We start from the raw sequence: 14,970 nt of genomic DNA, 5'->3' as shown, positions 1-14,970 counted from the left end.
TCGGACATCTTACCTATCCCGGGTTATAAGGAAATCAGGTCACGAGTAGTTCAAAGGTAATATGGAGAGAAAAAGAGTTAAAGTTGAATGAGATTCCGTCGAGTTTTTGGTTAACGACTTCTGCCTTTTACATTCAAATGGCTAAAAAAAATCAAAAATAAAAAATACAAATGAAAATTACAATCTCTAGAATCTTGATTCTAATCTTCGTGACTTGAACTTGAAAATTCACCCTATTCTTTAGGCGGGCTTCTAACTTGTTATTTCTTCACCCTGTTCTTCAGGTGGGATCCAATACCGCTTGAATTACCAAAACAGGAAGTACGTCTCAATGCCACTTGAATTACCAAACCAAGGAAGTGCGTCTCATTACCAATGCCGCTTGAATTATCAAAACAAGAAAGTGCATTTCCTTATCGATGCCGCTTGAATTACCCAAACAAGGAAGTGAGTCTCTTTACAAATACCTCTTGAATTACCCAAAATAAGGACATGCGTCTCCTAACAAATGTCTCTTTAATTACCCAAACAAAGAAGTGCATCTCCTTACAAATGTTGCTTGAATTGTCCAATCAAGGAAGTGTGTCTCCTTACAAATGTTGCTTGAATTACCAAACAAGAAAGTGTGTCTCCTTACCAATGTTACTTGAATTACCAAACAAGGAAGTGCGTCTCCTTACCAATGCCACTTGAATTACCCAAATCAGAAAGTGCGTCTCCTTACAAATGCCACTTGAATTACCCAAATCAGGAAGTGCGTCTCCTTACAAATGTTGGTAGAATTGTCCGAACAAAGAAGTGTGTCTCCTTACAAATTTCGCTTTAATTACCCAAATAAGAAAATGTGTCTCCTTACAAATGTTGCTAGAATTGTCTAATCAAGGAAGTGCGTCTCCTTACAAATGTTGCTTGAATTACCAAACAAGGAAGTGCGTCTCCCCACGAATGCCGCTTTAAAAAATTATGGTCTTTGATGTTTAGGCTTTGAAATCATTGATTTAAAGGTAACATGTGTTCCTGAATAATGAACTAACTACAAGAAGCATGATCGACGTCACCGAAAACTCAAACAGAAATTTACTTCAACATTCGATTTACAACTCTTTCTTTTCTTCAACTTATTCTTCAGGTGAAACAGAAAAATAACATCCCATTCTTCAGGATGGTCCTGGACATAAAATAAATTCTCATTCTTCAGGAGAGTCCTGTCCCATTCTTCAAGAGAGTCCTAAGCAAAAATAAATTCAATAAACACAAACAAAATTTTTTCCCCGGTTTGTACTAGAAAATTTGGTGAGCATCATCAGATTACAGTTTTTGAAAAGTACAAAAAGAGTGTGAATCAAAGCCTTTCTAAGGAAATGCGTCTCGTCAGAGTAAAATTGATGACCAAAATTAGGAAGTGTGTCTTCTAAGAGTTAAATTGAAGGGCTCGACTAGAAAGTGCGTCTTCTAAGAGTGAATGTTCAAGTTACAAAGTGCTTCACCTAACAAATGAAAACTAACTTATTCAGACTAGGAAGTGCGTCTCCTAGGGATTAAATGAAATGACTCGACTAGAAAGTGCGTCTTCTAGGAGTGAATGTTCAAATTACAAAGTACTTCACCTAACAAATAAAAACTGATTATTCAGACTAAGAAGTGCGTCTCCTAGGGGTTAAATGAAATGACTCAACTAGAAAGTGCGTCTTCTAAGAATGCTTCACCTAACAAATGAAACTTGAATTATCCAGATTAGGAAGTGCGTCTCCTGGGGGTTGAATTTTTACCATAATTTGATTATCAAACATGTGCAGCAACATTGCTTCCTGCATCTGTGGAAATGATGCATTACAGCCCTTGATATTTATGCTTTGAAGTCCTTAATTTGAAGGTAACATGTTTCCTGTTTCATCAAAGAAAACTTGTGAGTTCAAAAACATGGTAGCAGGTTTGCGACTTTAGCTTCTGTGGCAATCACTCTTGCTCTCGCCATATTTAACCTTGCTTTCAACCATTAGCATCCATCACCAACTTGATGCATCATTGACCCAAACTCATATTATCAAAAGTGACTTTGAAAAAAACACAGTGCTCAACTAAACCCTTTGAACCCTGATATTTCTATGAGTTCCCAGACTCTTCTGTTGACAAAACTTTCTGCATGCCTTATTTTGGCTCACAATCATGTCTCTTTCATGTGTTGGCTTTTTATCTTGCTTTGTGCAATTGAAGAAGTTGGTAGTAAGCTTTGAGATCATTTCTCACTTATTTTGAAATGGACTAGACTCAAGGACACGAGAAAAATGACAATGATAATTTTTTTTTAAATAACTGACTCAAGAAAAAAAATAGAAATATAGAGAAGGAAGAAAAGACAATGAATGTCCCTTTCCAAAAAAAAAATTATCTGAAAATGATAGTCAACTCTAATGATTATGACATGCATTTTGAATTAAACAACCTGATCTACCCACACTGATCATTACAACTCTTGTTCACTCATTGAGTTTGAAATGGAATCAATCTTGAATATGTTTCCTCTAGATCACAATCCTCCTTCGGCTAGTGGCACCTCAATGAGTTTTTGCCCACGCCTATCTTATTTTCATTTTTTTCTGACCTCACTTTCGCCTTATGGTGCCCAAAAGGGTTTTCACCAATAAGACCCTCTCATTTTTACTCATTTATTTTTTCATCTTTTTTTTTTTTAAAAAAATAATGCCCAAATACGAAACATCATGTACTCATAACATGTTTAGCCTTGACATTCTTAAAGATCGATCTGAAGGTCTTTCTTTGGTTGTAACTTGGCTTTTGGAAAGGGTTAGAAAGAAAGGTCGGCATGAGGCTCAAAAATTTACATAACATTAGGTGAAACATACAACTTTTAGAATTGATTTTTCTAAGAAAATAAACTTTGCCCCAGTTTTATTTCATTCTGGGTAATTTGAATTTTCTTTTGGTTGGACCGAACCCCAGAGTAGGGCTGCCTACGTATCTTGTCACAGCAAGAATCAGGTTAAACGTAGCTCAAGCATCTTGTTCTTTTGCTTGATTTTTTATTGACTTTTCTCTCTTTTTTTAGAGAGAGATATTTTTCCCGACTTCATTTTTTCTTGACACTTTTCTGACTCTATTCTTTTCCTTGACACTTTTTTTTTGAATTTTTTTTTAGATTCTATTTTGATTCCAAAAGAGGGATATAAAGAAATAAAATAAAAGTTCAAAAGGGATAACAAAGGATGACACAACATTTGGATAGCAGAATGAAATGCCTTCGTCATATCAATCCTTAAAAACAGAAGTACATAACATGCAATCTAGGAATGGAACATGAAGATCATACACATCTTTTCAATATTGACCATGACTAAGAACAAGCACGTGTGTGTCACTTCTTTTAAACTTGTAAATCATACAGGTCTACTTGTATTGTACTTTCCTCACAACAGATGATTTTTTTATTTTTTTTTAGCTAACTTCCTTTTGCTTCTTCTGAAAATAGAAACTATATATCCTCTGGTTGATCTCATTCAAAAATGCTTGAGTTGAACCTTCTCATTAAAGATCAAGTTATTTTTTATTCGCAAAGTGATTGCCTCAAAACATTCAAGTGAGGATATAACTAGGTCCCCAAAACATCTCAACACTTTACTTATTTTTCTTACATATTTTTTCTTCAACTATAGGTTCTTGATCAAATGTTTCAGCATTACATTGGGTTTTAAGATCTGGCTGAAAATTCAACATGCTTATCATATTATCAGTTACACTATAGAAAGAGCTCTTTGAAGAAAAGAAAAAAAAAGACAATATATATTGAGAAATAAAAACAAAAGGGATACACATTTTGTTAACAGAAAGATAGAAGGGTTTGAACAAAAATGATAAGAAAATCAGACAAGATAGGTCCTAAGCTACAACCTTAAAATAATTCGAGTAATAGAAAAGAAAATAAAACAAACTACTAGACCACTTCCTAGTAGAGAGAGGGGTGACTTTTCAATTACTCAGCCTAACAACTTAGCCATTGATTTGCATATCAACATGACTAGAGCTTCCACCACGATCAACATCCTGCACCATAATTAATTTATCTTGAATCATTCTTTCTATTTCTCTTTTTAAAGCACGGCAATCTTCAGTACTATGACCCTGAACACCAGAATGATATACACGTCGTACATTAGGGTCAATGTTTCTTGATTATGGGTCAGTGGTATACCCTAGAAGAGGAGTGATCATCTCCTTTTATCTCAGTTTCTAGAATAAATTGGTATATGATTCTCCAATTGGTGTAAAGCTATCCCTTAGATTCTGTCTCTTTTCATTGTTTGGCTTAGAGCGAAAATCGAGTCTGGAGGGGCTTGGGTATGTTTGTGGAGTTGGAGAATGATTCTGAGGGGTTGGTGCACGCCATTGCGGGTAAAAAGGAGTCCGAACATATGGTTGTGCATTATAGATAGAATACTGAGGAGATAGAATGGAATATAATGGATTTTGTGGTGGAACATAGTGTTGTGGATGGTTATATGGGTCTTGGACATAAATTTGGGACTGAGATTGTGCGTAAGGGTGAAGCGCACCTCTCCAATTTTATCGTGGAATGGTATAGTAGTTGCTACATCCTCTTTTCTTTTGTTTCTACCAAAGCTTCCTGAACTACTTTGAATTGCTTGTGTTATTGCTTTTAAAGTGGCTTGGCTGATAATCTTTTCGGACTTAATTCCACTCTCTACTATCTCTCAACTTTAATGACCTCGGCAAATGTGTTTCCAATAGTAGAAAGCAAATTATGAAAATAATCAAGTTCTTGTGCCTATAGAAAAATATCAATCATTTCGGACTCTTTTATCGATGGTCTGACTCTTGCTGCCCATTCTCTCCATCTGATCGTATATTCTTAAAAACTTTTGATTATCTTTTTTCTCATATTAGTCAGTGTAATGCGATCTGGGACTATCTCGATATTATATTGAAATTGTTGAAAAAATCCCGAGCCATGTCATTCCACACGTGCCAATGGGAAATGTCTTGGTCAATAAACCATTCAGAAGCTACCCCTGTCAAGCTTTCTCCAAAGTGAGCCATGAGCAATTCTTCTTTTCCTCCTGCTCCTCTTAATTGATTGCAAAACTTTTTCAAGTGAGCTACAGGGTCTCCATGACCTTCGTATTTGTCAAATTTGGCATTTTGAACCCCAATGACAAATGGACATCAGAAAACATACACAAATCCTTGTATGAAACACTCTTTGGTCTTCCCAATCCTTGCATATTTCCCATACTCTGCTCCAAGCTTTTTACTTTCCTAGCCATCTCCTCTTGTTCCTCATTCTTAACAATCTTTTCAATCACGATAGGAGAATCGTGTTGATGAGTATGATAATGATGATTTTGAGGTTTGAAAGTCATTTCAGGAGGATACAACAGATCATGACTTGGTTCCCCCATATTCTTCTGTGATGTCGATTGAAGACCCACAGTAGCTGGTGCTACAGAAATGAAAAATAGGTTATTTGTGACAGACGGATTTGGTGGACCCATGGTAGAAGTACCTGCAGCGCCAGACACATTAGCAAATGGGCCGAATCCAGGCGGGTAAAATGGATCGCTAGTTTGAGCTTGAGCAGGATTTGGATCATTGATATTCGCAAGTCCAGGGATTGAGGAAGGCGGGGCTTGTCCATTTAACCAAGCTTGGTACAGTTCCATCATCTGTTATTTCAATAACTTAAGTTATTCCATTGATGCTACTTCCTGCGAAATCAACTGATTTTGCTCCTCTTCACTGTCAGACCCTATACCTTCTCTGCGGGTCATTTTTCTTTTTCCCTTGTATCTGGTGTTGTAGTGACGCTAGTTTAAACCACAAACCAACCACCAATTACTTTATCTTTCTGTTATCAAGTAGCAAACAAGTGAGTGTTTTATATTTAACACATTATAATGTCACGTTGTATGTCATGCTTCTATATGCATTTCCCAACCTATCATGGAAGGCTTTGTGTTTCATCCCGGCTTTTCTAGGCGTACTCTTTTGAAAAATTTTGATCGAACCCTTTAGAGGGTTGCCTACGTATCATGCCAAGACATGAATCAAATCTTGCGTAGTTCGAAAATTGGAGATACAAAGAAATATACCCTTTTTTTTAATAATGAGAAATTTATTTATTTATTAAATAATATATTTTTCATTTTTGAAAACAACTTCTCTTTTTTTTTTAAATTTAAAAGGAAAGACAACCATTTTTTAAAAGATCACCGAATTCATTGAGGACTGCCTACGTATCTCAATAAAATAAGAATCAGGTGTGCATAGTTCTTGAAAATTATGTCGTACAAAACTCAGCCTCAAAACCCCTAAAGGTTCAGGGCTGTTAAAATTTATTTATATTTTTTATATTGTAAAAACTTTGCCTCATGATCCCTAAAGATTCAGGGTTGTTAAAATTTATGTATATATTTTTTATTTATTTTGTAAAACTTAACCTCATGATCCCTAAAGATTTAGAGCTATTTAAGATATATACAAAAATCAAACCTAAGGATAAGAAAAAAAAAATTCTGAAAGTACTCATATTTAAAATATTTTTCAATAAATCTATGAATAATTTTTCAAAAGATAGGGTCATATCCTGGGAAGGACTTCCTACGTATCTCACTAAGATGTGAGAATCAAACTCTCATAGTTCGTGAAGACCGTAAAATTATATGACTATATATTTTTAAAAAAAATCCTTTCTTTTAAAAAATAAAATTTTTCTTTTGAAAAATAATTCACTAAATTTGAGAATAATATAATCTCTTGCATTTTAAAGTTGCCTAAAGTCGGTCAACAACCCAATAAGCCTTCAAAATAAATGTCAAAGAGCACATAAGATGCACATGTTGGTCATTATAAAAAGGATACCTGTCCTAGACAAACTCGGCCCCTGTGCCGAGTCCCGCTAAGTCAAATGTATATGATGCAAATAAAGCGGCACCTAAAAGGGATAACCAGATTCTAAGTTTTCTGTTCTTCTAAGTTTAAGCTTAAATAGGGATAAGTGTCTAGATTGGCTTACCCGAACGGACACTCGAGCCGGGGAGGGACAACTTGATCGGTAGCAGGAAAACACCGCCTTCGTTTTCGATCTAAACCCCGCCTAACATGTGTGACTATAATCTTTCGCCAGGTGCCTTGACACTCCAGCTATCTCAAAAAGAAAGTAAGATGCATGCGCTGCATTCCTTCTATCCTATTTCAGAGACTCAGAGTAGGTGCGCAAGAGAAGACAGTATCTAATACAGTTCAATCAATATCAAAGCGGTAAATAAGAGACAAGTAGCACATAAGGCCAACAAACACAATATCAACAATAATTAAAACAAGTATAAGTCAATATAAAAAGCTCGAATTCTTATTATTCCCCAACATAGTCGCCAGAGATGTCACACCCCCTTTTTCGCTCGAGGGTATCGAGGTCAAAGGATTTTTCTAATTAAAGTAACGATATTGAATAGAGATTAATTTATTTACATAGTCGCCACTTGGAATTGAGTTATGGTGTTCCAAGTCACCTTTTTGAATCCCTAATCAAAAGAAAATGACTCTTTGTTATGGTCTGCGAAAATAAAAGATCGGGTAAGAAATTCTGTTGACCGAGGAGAAGGTGTGAGGCACCCCTCGAGTCCCGTGGTTCTAGCACGGTCGCTTTTATTGACTTATCTTGTTTTGAACTATTTGAATAAATCGTGTTAAGACCTAAATTCACTCATTTTATTATACCAAAAAAACTTGTCTATTATCTTATATTAAATCGATAAAAGTTAATTTAAAAAAATATTTGTCAAGGTGCATTATTGCATCCTTGAAATTTTAAATATCTCAAAAAGATGCGTACACCGCATTCTTAATTGAGACGAATATTTTAAAACCACCTAAAATTTGCGTAGTGTTAGAGGCGTTGATTTGACTCTTGAAAATTTGAGATCATTTTGTCTCACATCTTTTCTATTTTAATTAGTCACAAAAATAATAATATTTTTTATAGCAAAAAATAAATTAAAGAATATATTTTCTTATAACCAAAAATAAATTAACTTTGAAATTTTCCATTTTTTAACTTTAGTTTTAAAAAATTTATAGTCATGCAAATATTTCTTATTATTTTTTTTATCACAAATTCAATTTATTTTCTTTTCCTGAGCACTAATAAAATTTATCATGACAATTCCGTTTTTCTATAGTTCAAATACACTTTTAGAATAACATTACAATACAGTAACAACTATGCAAGCAAACTACAACAGTAAACACACACTTTTAAAATAACAATGCATAAAAATGATAATTATTCAAACAAACTACAACAGTAACAATACAACACAATATCAACTATCCAAATAGACTACAACAGTATAAATTTAAAGTTTAAATTGATTAGGCACAAAGTGCCATGACTAAAAATATTGGACGATTTATCTTACTAAGTACCGAATTTTTCAATATTTAATTTCGATTCCATAACTTAAGAATAACCATTTTAAGTCGAAATCGTTAGATTATTCAGCAATATATTTCATGAAATTTAAAACTTATGAAGGGTTTAATATCTAATCTTTACTTCTTCGACTTGAATAAATAACTAAACATGTTATTCAAGATAATAACACTCACATAAAAAAATCAGTCCGGCCTATTGAATAATATACAAATTCACTTAATAACACCATTCATGCTTGGAATGACAATGAACTTATAAAATAAAAGTACAGGAATTGGATAAAAACCTGAATAATAAATTAACTAAAAGAGAAGCAAGAACGACGTCACCAAAAACTCGACAAAGTATCTTCTCCATTTTTCTTCTTTGTTTCTGATATTTTTCTTTTCTCTGATTTTTTTTAGTTGTTTTCTCACTTTTTCTCTCTGTTTTTTTCTCTGTCTCAGTTTTTTATTTTTTGCAGTCTGTGTTTTCTAATAGATGAATGTACGTTCAATCTCTGGGGGTGGGAGTCCTTATGTAACAAGGTTCTTGGGGGTGAAAGTTGGGGGGAACAGTTAGATTAGCGATCAGATAGGAAATTTTAAATTTTGAATTTAAAATAGAAGATGATAATTATATCAAATAAAAATTATAAATAAATAAATAAATAAAATAATAAAAATAAAAATAATATAATAATTAATTAATTTTTATATTTAAGAAAATAAAATAAAAATTTATAAATAGCCAAAAATAAATATAATTAAGATAGTACTAAAACTACTAACTTATTTATTTAAAAAGAAACATATTTTTTTTAAATCTTTGTATTTTATTCTTTAAATTGGAATAGAATAAAATAATATCCTAAGATTAATTTCATTTAGTTATTTATTTTTTAACTAAAAATTTGCTAAAAATAAAATAATAATTAAAATAATATCAAATCAAATATAAATATTTAATATCAAAAAATATATATATTGCACTCGGGGATGGTAAAAAAACACGTGTCTACAGACATATTTGTAGGTTACTTTCTACTGCTACCTTTTTAATTATTCTTAAATTACTCTCCTAGAAAATGTAAAGTACTTAAGAACCATTTTAAATGAAAGGGTAAAATTGAAAAAAAATTCCAACATGTCTCTTGAAGAATGAATAATTCATTTATTTTGAATATTAAAAATAGTTCAATAATTCATTTATTTTGAAATAGAGTGAGTAGCTTATTTATCCTTCTTTTTAAACCACTCACCATCACGAGCGTCATAACAACAACAACAACAACATACCCAGTATATTGTCACCAAGTGGGGTTTAGAGAGGGTAAGTGTACACAGTCCATACCACTACCTCAGATGTGAGATAGAGAGACTGTTTCCGATTGACCCCGACTCAAAATAAAATAATTTACACAAAGAATAGTAAAAGGACAAGATACAATATAAATCAACACATCCAATAATACCATATACGAGATACACCAAGTAATGTAACAAAAGATACAACATCCTAAACTCATACTAACCTTCTACCCTAATCCACCTCATCCACAACTTCCTAGCCAAGGTAATGTCCTCAGAAAGCTAGAGCTGCTTCATATCAAGTCTAATCGCCTCCTCCAATTTTTCTTCGGTCTACCTTTCCCTCACTTGAATCCATCCTAACCAACCTTTCACACCTTTGCACTAGGGCATCTGTGCCCCTCCTCATCACATGACCGAATTATCTCAACCTTGTTTCCCTCATCTTGGCTTCCACCGAAGTCACTCTCACCTTATCTCGAATAACCTCATTTCTAATCCTATATTTTCTAGTATACCCACACATCCATCGAAGCATCCTCATCTACGCCACCTTCATCTTCTGGATGTGTGTCTTCTTAACAGGCCAACACTCTACCCCATACAACAAAGTCGGTCTAACCACCACTCTGTAGAACTTGCCTTTAAGCTTAGGAGGTACCTTTTTGTCACACAAGATTCCGAAGGTGAGACTCTATTTCATCCATCCTACCCCAATCCGATGAGTGACATCCTCATCAATCATATAGTATAAGTCACTTGTGGAAATATTTTTTACAATAAGAACTTTTATGTCACAATATTTTCAAATCTGGAGGTAGAGTAGGAAGTACAATTCGATAACACCCACCAGCTTTAATTTGGTTAAATATTATATTTATTTTAAGAAATTCATTTAAAGGGCTTACAGTTTAATTAGTTGAAACATACCGCTCATAATAGTGATATAGTAGGTTCGAGCTCTATTAAGCCTACCACCCTTTCTCTATACAAGGCACTTGAAGTACCCGTCACTTGCAGATCTCAATGACGCGATAGGAACCACACTAGTGTCGCTACCCTTCGAGCATGCCTCGTTTTCTTATCACTCACCAATATATATATAATTATTAATTTGAAATTCAATAAATAAAAAAGGCTAAAATTCACATTTCATAAACTTCAAACTATAAGTGAAAAAAAAAGGACAGCTCAGTACACTAAAGCTTCCGCTATGCACAGAGTCTAAGGAAGGCCACAAACTTCAAACTATAAGTAATACAATATATATGTGTCTAGAATATTATTCTAAAGGCAAGATGTATGTGTGCCTGAAAGATAATACAAAATTAATCAATTAATCAACTAATCAAATAGTATTACATATTGTAATGGAAAACTACCTTAAATTCATTATCTGATCAAATACTATTACATAAATTAAGACGAAAAGAAACTACTTTGAAATAGTAAGAAGTAAAATACTAAAACTTACATATATATATATACACAAAGTAACTTTACTTTATTGCATAAAATCTCATATTAGAAAAGAAATTACAAAAATCCCAAAGTAATTATCTAAATCCCTTAAATTCACTCTCTCTCTCTCACCCCCTCATACATATCAAAATATCATATTTTGCTCCTATTTTAGTGCACTGATTTTTGCTCCATATATGTGCTCCTTTATTTACGCCTACAATCAAGCTAATGTAATATTAAACTCTCTTATACCCCTCCTATTTGCGTCACTTTTATAATTGAAATTGAAGATGTACACTTTCAATTCACGTAATAAAGGAAATTGAATCATTCTTTTTCCTTATTATCCCGTAGCCAATGTAATGTTACAATAACACTAATTTTTCCTTAAAATTATTATAATCTTGTAGATAATTAATGTATAAGGTGAATATTTTATATGTATAGAGTGATATTATACATTTTGGAAGATTATATTTTAATGTATAAGTTATAATATATCAGACATTATACATTAGTTATTTTTGGAAGATAATGTATAATATAATTCTTCTGCTATATATTTCATTATGTTATACATTGAGAAGTTCTTATTACATTTAAGAGGCATTGTATGTATTATTTAGTATTATACAATTAGAAAGTATTAATATTGTATAAGGTTACATTATCCCTTCTGATAAGAATACAAAAGTATACATGTTTAAAATTAATACTTAAATGTATGGTATTATACATTACTGCAGATTATTTTTTAAATGTATAATGTGCCCACATATATGAGCAACTGTTGTATAATGTTATCTTTTAAATTCCAACTTATCCGTTATTTGCATTGATTCAATAAATACATCACATATTGAATAGTAAAACTGAATATATCAATTGTATTTGGATATATATTATTCTCATTTTACTATTTTGTTAACTGATGTTTATTTTTTTTCATGGATTTTAATTATTTATAATAAATTTATATGATTCCGTGAATGAAAGATAATTTCTTTCGTAAAAACATACTTTGAAAATCAATTTTCTAGGAGCTTAATGGATGATATCAGTGTGAACACAAATAATCCATACGTATTAATATTACTCCTACTAAAGTAAAGAAAAGAGAATGAAAAACAAATACTCCCACTAGATTTTATATTATTTTATGTTGTTGTTACATAACTTTTAAAAAGGTTTTAATTAAAATTATATTTTATAATTGTTTATGTAATTTATTACTACTAAAAATAGTATAAGAAGGAAATAATAAGACTTTTTTATCTGTAAAAATGAATAAAAAAACATAAAATATTATAAATGAGAACAATTAATAATGATGTTTAAGAATTTTTTTTAATTTGAATTTCAGTTAGTATATTTAATCATGCACCACATAATGATAGATAATTAATTGCGTTAATTAAAATAAAAAAAGATAGTATCTGATTTATCTTTGCATAAATATAGACAAATCTGTTTTCTCATACATTGCAGTATTGTATAAGAGTCTACCTAATGCATAATTATATTTTATAAATTAGGAAGAAAGAAAGCCTGAGATTATATGTAAATACTTTCACTATAGAAGAGATTTACGTGGTTTACCGTAAAATAAGCAAAAAAGAAATGGGCCCAATAAGCCCAAAAAAGGCCAGACTAGGTGGGTCATAACCATGTAATGAAGTTTGATGAGAGTTTCAGAAAAAGAAATATATGCAAGCAAAGCATAGATACTCATCAAACTTTAGATTTGACAGTATATACCCTTATCCATCCATATACAACAATAATAATAAACTCAGTGTATTCTCACAAAGTGAAATCTGGGAAAGGTAAAATGTACGCATTTCATACCGTCACCTTCGAAGAAGTAGAGAGGCTATTTTTGATAGACCCCCGGCTCAAGATAAAGAATAGTAAACAAGAGCGTAATGAAACATGAAGCGGGATGGATGGCATAACATAAATAAGGAATAAGACATAATAAAATAAAAATCAGAGCAATACAAAATAAGATAAATAGGCGCAATGTGAAATAAGAGATAAGAAATAGGACATCTGAAATAGGACACTCACCTAGTAGCAACATACACTCACAGACCAAAGACACCCACCACACTCAAATCCTCCTGACTGGGGGCTCCTACCTATGGACACAGTCTTAGGATTACTAGCCCGGATATACATTACAAATAATTGAAGACGAATTCAAAATTTAAATTTTATGAACTCTAAATATCATTAAACTATTGACAATTTGAGTTGCAAGTTTGAAATTTATCTTCCTGGACGTAGGTTCGAGCCGTGAAACTGTGAAAGCAGTCACTAATACTTGCATTAGAATAGACTACCTATATCACACACTTTAAAAGTGACCTTTTTTTCATACCTTGCTTATAGGGATGTTGTGTGCATCGAACTGTCCTTGTTTTTAAAAATAATATATACAAACTCATGCCCTTTTCTCAAATCCGTAGAATCAAGTTTCTCATTTACTCACAAAGAAGGAGTCGCCCCCACCAGACAGGCAACTATAGTTATAACACTCTATTTCACTTTAAATTTAAATTATTTGCTCGATCAATCGTTGATCAATCAAATTAACTGAACTCGTAGGGTATTACTATATTGTACATCCACCTCAGACATTTATTTATACAATGGACCCAACGGAGGCAATTATATCAAATTGTCAAAGTGTGCTGTCAAAAGGGTACTATAGTTGTGGCTTGTGGAGCACCACAAAGAATTTTCTTTTAGGTCCCATTTGCAACACACATAGAGCCTACATATTTTCCCTTCCCACATTCCCTATGCTTCTTTAATTAATATATTCCTTCAATCAATTCACATGCACAACAACGTGGGTGAGAATTAAACATTAAACTTTTGGATATCACAAAAAACGACGTAGTCCAAACTAATTTGTTCGAAGCTTCGATTGTTTTATTAGATACTTGATGTTATATTGAATAACCTTTTTTAAATCTAAGTTCAAATAAATGAGAAGAAATTATATATAGGGTCACTAGAAAATATTTCTTTTGTTGCTGGTTATAATGTGATGCCTATTATGTTAACTAGATTATAGTACTGTTATATGAACATTCCTCAAAAGAAAAAAAAAAAATCAACAGATAATCTCCCATGTCACTTGGCATTGGGGGCGAAGTTAGCTTGAAGAAAAGAATTTAATTGAATTTCTTTTGTTGAAAATGCACAAGCCAAAAATTAATTAATTATTTTTTTTGTTATATATAAATCGTTGAGACAACGAAAGCTATATGGTAAAGGAGTTTAAAAATTGATTTAGATCACATGTTCATATTAAAGTATGATGTTTTCTATCAATTTATATAAAATTCAAATTTCGTCACTCCATATTTTTTTAATGAATATTGTAATGTCAATGTGTAAATGCTCGAGGCTAAGAATAACAAATAAAAGTTCTTTTTTTTTTTTCACATATTATTAATTAAAGTCATGTATTCTAATTTCTAAATCACATATTGTTTTGAAGTCAAAGTATATCTACTTTTGAGGTAGGGATAAGATCTGTATATATTCTCGCTTCCAAACCACACTTTATGAGATTATTATAATTGTATGAAGTACCGTCTATTTTTCAGTATTTAGATTATTTATTATAATTATGAGTGATATAATTATATAATTATTACAATATTTTGTATTCATTAGAAATATTGTATATTATGTAAGGACGTTATTATAACATGAAATGTAAGATTTTTT

This window comes from Capsicum annuum, chromosome 12 (assembly GCF_002878395.1).
Source record: "Capsicum annuum cultivar UCD-10X-F1 chromosome 12, UCD10Xv1.1, whole genome shotgun sequence".
Lineage (NCBI taxonomy): Eukaryota > Viridiplantae > Streptophyta > Magnoliopsida > Solanales > Solanaceae > Capsicum > Capsicum annuum.
Note: the sequence above shows the minus strand (reverse complement) of the source record.